The sequence below is a fragment of the Aulostomus chinensis genome, chromosome 2 (genome assembly GCF_037954235.1).
Source record: "Aulostomus chinensis isolate RoL2024-O1b breed Wild chromosome 2, RoL_Achi_v1.0, whole genome shotgun sequence".
Classification (NCBI taxonomy): domain Eukaryota; kingdom Metazoa; phylum Chordata; class Actinopteri; order Syngnathiformes; family Aulostomidae; genus Aulostomus; species Aulostomus chinensis.
Window position 1 is genome coordinate 26,191,547 of NC_141321.1, and position 6,528 is coordinate 26,198,074.

Genomic DNA, 6,528 nt, shown 5'->3' on the forward strand with positions numbered 1-6,528 from the left:
GTAGCTCTCACACACCAAGATTTGAAACACATCTCAAAGCTCACATACACATCTATCACCACCGAACTTCATTTCCTACTTCAAAAGAGGATCACCTTTTAGAATAATAATATTCTGTGGGGTTTCTGGCTGTGAGGTGAGTTAGCCACACAGCTGACATCCTGGTGACAAGTGCTCTGTGATACTGTGTTATTGCAGGTTGAATAAGAAATAATCAGCCATGCCAGATTCCTTTGGTAGAAATGTTGTGGCAAGAGATGAAGAGGAAAGATGTGAGATCAAGAGAGAGCAAAAACAAACATGATGAGGAAACATACAGGCGGAGTACAGTGTCAGGTTGAATAGTCTGATCAGACGAAGGGATAAACATGAAATAACACATCATTTCAATGTGGAATGAACCATTACTGTGTGTGAGTGTGTGTGACAGTCATTGTCTGAGGTCTTAATTATTGGTCCTGAAGCTCAGAGAGAGAGAGCAACTGAATGAAAGACTACAAATATAAGAGCTTAAGCCCTGTCAAAAAGTGGAAAGACCTTGATGTCATCTTTAATATTGAGCTTAGTTTTGAACCACACATCAGAAATGTAACCAAAACAGCATTTTACCATCTCAGGAATACTGCCAGAGTTCAACCATTTCTGTCCTGAGCTAACACAAACACTAATGCACCCTTTTATCACCTGCAGAATTGATTATTGCGACGGCCTATTCTCTGGTCTTCCTAAGAAAATCTCTCAGTTGCAATTACTGCAAATCTCAGCAGGACATGTGCTGACAAGAACCAGAAAGAGAGCACGCTTAACTCTAAAATAAAAGTTTCTGCATTTGCTTCCCATCCGCTTCAGAATTGAATTTAAGATCCTTCTATTGGTTTTTAAAGCTCTTTTAAAGCTCCATCCATTCGTCCATTTTCTACTGCTTATCCCGTTAAGAGTTGCGGGGGGGCTGGAGCCTATCCTAGCAGCCTTTGGGTGAGAGGTGGTGTTCACCCTGGATGGGTTGTCAGTCCATCGCAGGGCCAACACATATGACAGACAACCATTCACACTCACAGTCACTCCTACGGTCAATTTAGAGTATCAATCAGCCTCGTCCCCTCTTGATGTCTTTGGACGGTGAGAGGAAGCTGGAGTACCAGAGAGAACCCACATAGGTACAGGGAGAACATGCAGACTCCACACAGAAAGATCCCGTGCCGGAGACAGGACTCGAACACAGAACCCAGAACCTTTTTTGCTGTGAGGTGACAGTGCTAACCACTGCACCACCGTACCACCCATCTTAATGGTCTTAGTCTTAGCTATTTATCAGATTTACTTTTATATTACAAGTCCTTTAGAACCCTCCGGTCCTCTCGCAGTGGCCCTTTAATCATCCCAAAAGTTAGAACATAAAACCTTAGTGATGCATTCTTCATTCTTACTACAGTCCATGTTTGTGGATCAGCCTCCCTGAAGACTTGAGGGCAGCAGAGAGTGTACAGACTGTTTTTTGAGAGCAAACTTAAAACCTCTGTAGTCTGGCTTTCAACTGAATTTGATCTACTGACTCATTGACTTTGTTTGAAGTCTGATTGATTTATTGATGATGTGTGCGGAAGTCTTTCCTGAAGCTGTTTTTTTTTTAAACTCATCATAGGAAGTACATTAGGTATCATAATGAAATGCTTATTATAGCATCGGATACAAGCGGAGGGCTTTCTTGCAGCAACTCCGTGATTCTAGTATTTAAGGATGAGATGATGTTAGTTGTCATGGTAACCATGACAACTAACATCCCACAAGACATGTCCATGTTGTTTCATATCACAAAACAGTGCCAATACAAGCTCCTTGAATTCACAAACTATAGAAAACAAGCCTAAATATTTATCTCCGTGAAGGATGGGAAGGAGTTTGTGTTTCGTGTTTGTATGAGGATGATGAAAAATCTATAGCAAAATTCATCAAACATGGTCAAAGGGGTGTCATATGGGTGAAGGAAGACCCCATTTAAGTTTGGGGCAGCCACAGGAAACTTCCCTCAGTGCAGAATGAGTCATCAAATAGTTTAATGATTTTTTTTATATGTATGTGCATGGTTTTTTGATGAAAAAATACGCTACTACAAACTTTCCAGCATACATTTGGAATGTAAGAAGAGATAAATGAACAATTAACACAGGGGTGCAAGATGTAAACCCACGAAATGTGTGTTGTCCTGTCACTGGACCTTTTATTGAAGAAGTGTTTTGATTAAATAAAACAGTCCCTTAAAGGGAAGAAACAATGCCAGTCCACAACAGTGATGCAGCAGTGTTAAACACTCTGAGACCACACAGGAAGTCTTGGTGCAGGGTGGCCCGACTGCGCTCGCCTCCAGGCTTTAATACGCCATGAGTTATGTGGTTCAGATGTGGGTGATCAGTCAGGTGAAGGGGAGGAGAGGAGGCTGCATACCTGAAGACAAACACACAGGAGGGAAGAGGAAAAACAACATCACAGTCCTATAGGTTATTCTTTCATAAATTACAATTTACTTTCCAAACATCTCATGTACATTCATGCACCAGCAATCAGGCTAATTACCTCTGATGCCCTCACAAGAGCAAACACCTGTATAATTGTTATGTATGAACTCGGCAAACAAGACAGAATCTTAGAGTTTTCTTTGTCAGAAACTCTTAATTAACCAGATTCCAGACAGGCAGGAATGGTGGTGATGTTTTATTCATGGCCTCATATACTTGTGTGGTTTTCATCTTGTTAATAGTAACCGCAGCTCTCATTCTAGGGCTCTTCTCATGTAGCTCTCATGATACTCAGATTAGGATTCACTTTTCCAGTGTGACAGCCATCTGCTACACCCATGGGTGTCTTAGCATACGTGACAACCATAACAGATCTCATTGAAATAATGTCGTACCCAATTAAAAATATGTTTTAAGTTTTAGTTTTGTGATCTTAGTGGAAAATAGATCAAGATGTTAAGGCAGTGACATGGTTTTATTCTATTTACGCTTTTTATTTACTGTCCTGATCGTTATTGTTATATTGCTTACCTGGGACAGTTACTGAATCTAGTAGTACTGTCAAGACTACTGTGGTGATGATTATATTTTAATGCCTCCATGCTTAAGGAAGCTGTGGGTTGGAGGCCGTATAAAGATTTAGTGGTTAAAGATCGGGTGCAGTGGTCAGCACTGTTGCCTCACAGCAAGAGGGTTCTGAGTTTGAGTCCCGGCTCAGGCACGGAATCTTTCTGTGTTGAGTCTTCATGTTCTCCTGTTCCTGTGTGAGTTCTCTCTGGTACTCCAGCTTCCTCCCACAGTCCAAAGACATCAAGAGAGGACGAGGCTGATTGATACTCTAAATTGACCGTAGGTGTGACTGTGAGTGTGAATGGTTGTTTGTCTCTCTATCTTGGCCCTGTGAAGGACTGGTGATCTGTCCAGGGTGAACCCCGCCTCTCGCCCGTAGACGCTGGGATAGGCTCCAGCCCCACCCCACCCCCTGGCGACCCTTTACAGCAGTGGTTCCCAACCTTTTTTGTCTTGTGTACCCCTTGAGCCTTTTTGTCATACCATGAGTACCCCTTCACTCATACATGTTCATGATTCTCCAAAAGTAGAGCATAACACAACTAAATATTCAACGCAAGTCATTTTATTTCATCTTCTTAAATTGAACATTTAATATTCAGGCATTATGTTCTTATTTAACTCAAATTCAACATAAAATTATGTTGCCTTCAAGGCAATAAAAATTATAAATATAAGAAACAATATTATAGTAAACGTTTGTATTATTAATACTGTATTATTAATACTAATATATTATTATTATATTGTTATTATTCATGGAGTTATGTGCCAGGACTTCACTGCAAAAGTAGCACTGAGGCTGCGGTGGGTCCGCAGACGTCAAAGTGAATCCATATAAAATATAGTTTTCACTATACTGCCTTGGTTTAGGTTTGGAATCTTTCTTGCGTTTGTCGGCGGGCACTTTTCCCCCTCCTGGATCCACAGCAACCGGACGTTTCAGCCATTTATCCATGTTTACCTGCAGGTAAACAGGTTCCCGCTGTTTGATTTTGGTATGGCTGTGCCACAGGTTATTGTCTCCCCAGGGAAACAAGTCATAGCGCACACGTACCATTTTATTGACGGACTTATGAAATGACTAAGAATATTTTTTATTATCGTGGAAATAAATTCTTAATTTTTCCATGTACCCCCTGCAATGTGCTCACGTACCCCTAGGGGTACGCGTACCCCTGGTTGGGAAACACTGCTTTACAGGAATAAGCGGAAGGCAATGGATGGATGGATGGAAGATCGAGGGTTAAGATCAATGTGACATGCATACAACTGCTGTAAGGTATTTCTACTGCAGGCATTAACAAACGCACAGGCGCATGCTGAGAAACGTTTCTGTGGCTCACAGCCGTGGCCTTGATCACACTCGGGTGACCAGACAGAACAAGTAGGGGACAAAGAGTGTTTGTGGGACAGTGGTGGTAGGACAATGTGGGATGTGTTACCATTGCTGGGAGGTCATCAACAAGTCACCTGCATGGCAGAGTTCACAACTATGCTGTACATATATACTATGTATTAGGAACAGAGATGGAAATTAGCCACTGGCTATAATCTTACATATCTACATTTAAATGTTCATTAGTATGTACTGTCCCTTTTTTTGAACGAGCAAATCTGAACCCTTTCAGAAAGATTTTATGAACAATAGAGATGCTTATTAATTATTAAATTAATCCATTAAAATGTGCTTGCCCGTGTCTTAAAAGTTTAAACAGAACACACATACCGTGCACGTGGTCTTTTTGGACTGAGCTTTTTTGTTGATTATTTTCCCATAGTCTTTTGGTCAAGGGTACACATGGTTAAGCGCCAGCTTGCCGACAAAATTACATCATCCCTGCAGCAACTCCACCCAAATGTACAAGGGAGGATTTCTGACTCATGCTGTTACAGTCAGTAAAATCCTGACTGTGATACTGCAGCTACTGTACATGATGAACAGAGTCTCATAGAAATTATCACAGCACTATGTGGTAAAGTAAGGCAGAGGACAGCATAATATCTGTCTCTAACTCTGCACTATGGGCCCAAAGGGACCAGCACAGAATGGCATTATTTTTTATAAGCCATATTCATAGTCCATGATATCCTGCATTGCTCTGGGAGACAAATGAAGATCTCAAGTGCATAATAAAGCCTCCTGTTAGCTCATAAAAATTTGTGACTTCTTCAACTGCTCTTCAACTATTAAAGGCTGTCAGCATGTGTGACAAGAGAGTTTACTCACTCGGGAAACTGCATCAGACCTCAGAGGACATGGCCAAGGTGCTTTAGAGTTCATCCCTAAGGTATCCAATCCATGGAGTGCACAGAGTTCATTTCACTCTGTTGTCATTTGTTCTGATTACACATCATTTAATTCCTGGATGCTTTAAGCTTTATGACACAGGACTTTCACTTATCATCATCTTGATAATACAAAGCAAGAATGAGAGTGGCATTTTGATCTGTTGCCAGAGAAACTGGATTCGTTGAGGAAAATATAACTGTGCACTTGATCTAAAACAACTTTTGACGGACATCAAGTATTGTTCGTCTTTCAAAACGTACATCTAGATCCTATTCTTTTTCCTTCACAATATGCTTGCAAGTCCGAGCATCAACCAGCCACTCTCCTGTCTCTCACACTAGATGGCAGTCAAACACAAATGTTCAAAAGTGGGCAGTGCACAGACAGCAGCTGGTGTTGGACGTGTCCACATCTATCGATTAGAACTACAGAACATTTCTTTGAACTATATATTGTGCTAAAAACAATCATACATGCATGCTCAGTTGCTTCAGTGCACCTTTCATTTCGACACTGCCTACAGCCTAGGGGCTCTTGAGTTTGGCTTGATGAAAAAAGGCCTGGAGCTGGAAACATCAATATTAAAGTGGATGTCAGAACAGATGAGTGCGCTGACTCTGGCTCATATAGTAGAGAATCTATTGTTCTGCCTTAGCTGTTTAGTACGGAGCCCCGCAGTGGCCATAGAGAGAGAGAGAAAACACATTACTGTGGTTAGAAGGTATAAGTTGTTCAAACAGTTTGAATAATTTGTGTTCATGAGACATAACTTCTTCACAATAACTCGCTCCCACATTTTAATTAATTTGTGGCCACAAATGCCACTTGTTTCCAAGGAGTTTTAAATTTGTGGCTACAAGATCAAACTTCCAGCCATCCATCCATCCATTTTCTACTGCTTTATCCTGGGGGCGCTGGAGCCTATCCCAGCAGCCCTCAGGCGGGAGGCGGGGTTCACCCTGGACGAGTCACCAGTCCATCACAGGGCCAACACACACCTACGGTCAATTTAGAGCATCAATCAGCCTCGTCCCCTCTTGATGTCTTTGGACTGTGAGAAGAAGCTGGAGTACCAGAGAGAACCCACACAGGAACAGGGAGAACATGCAGACTCCACACAGAAGGATCCTGTGATGAAGCCGGGGCTCGAAC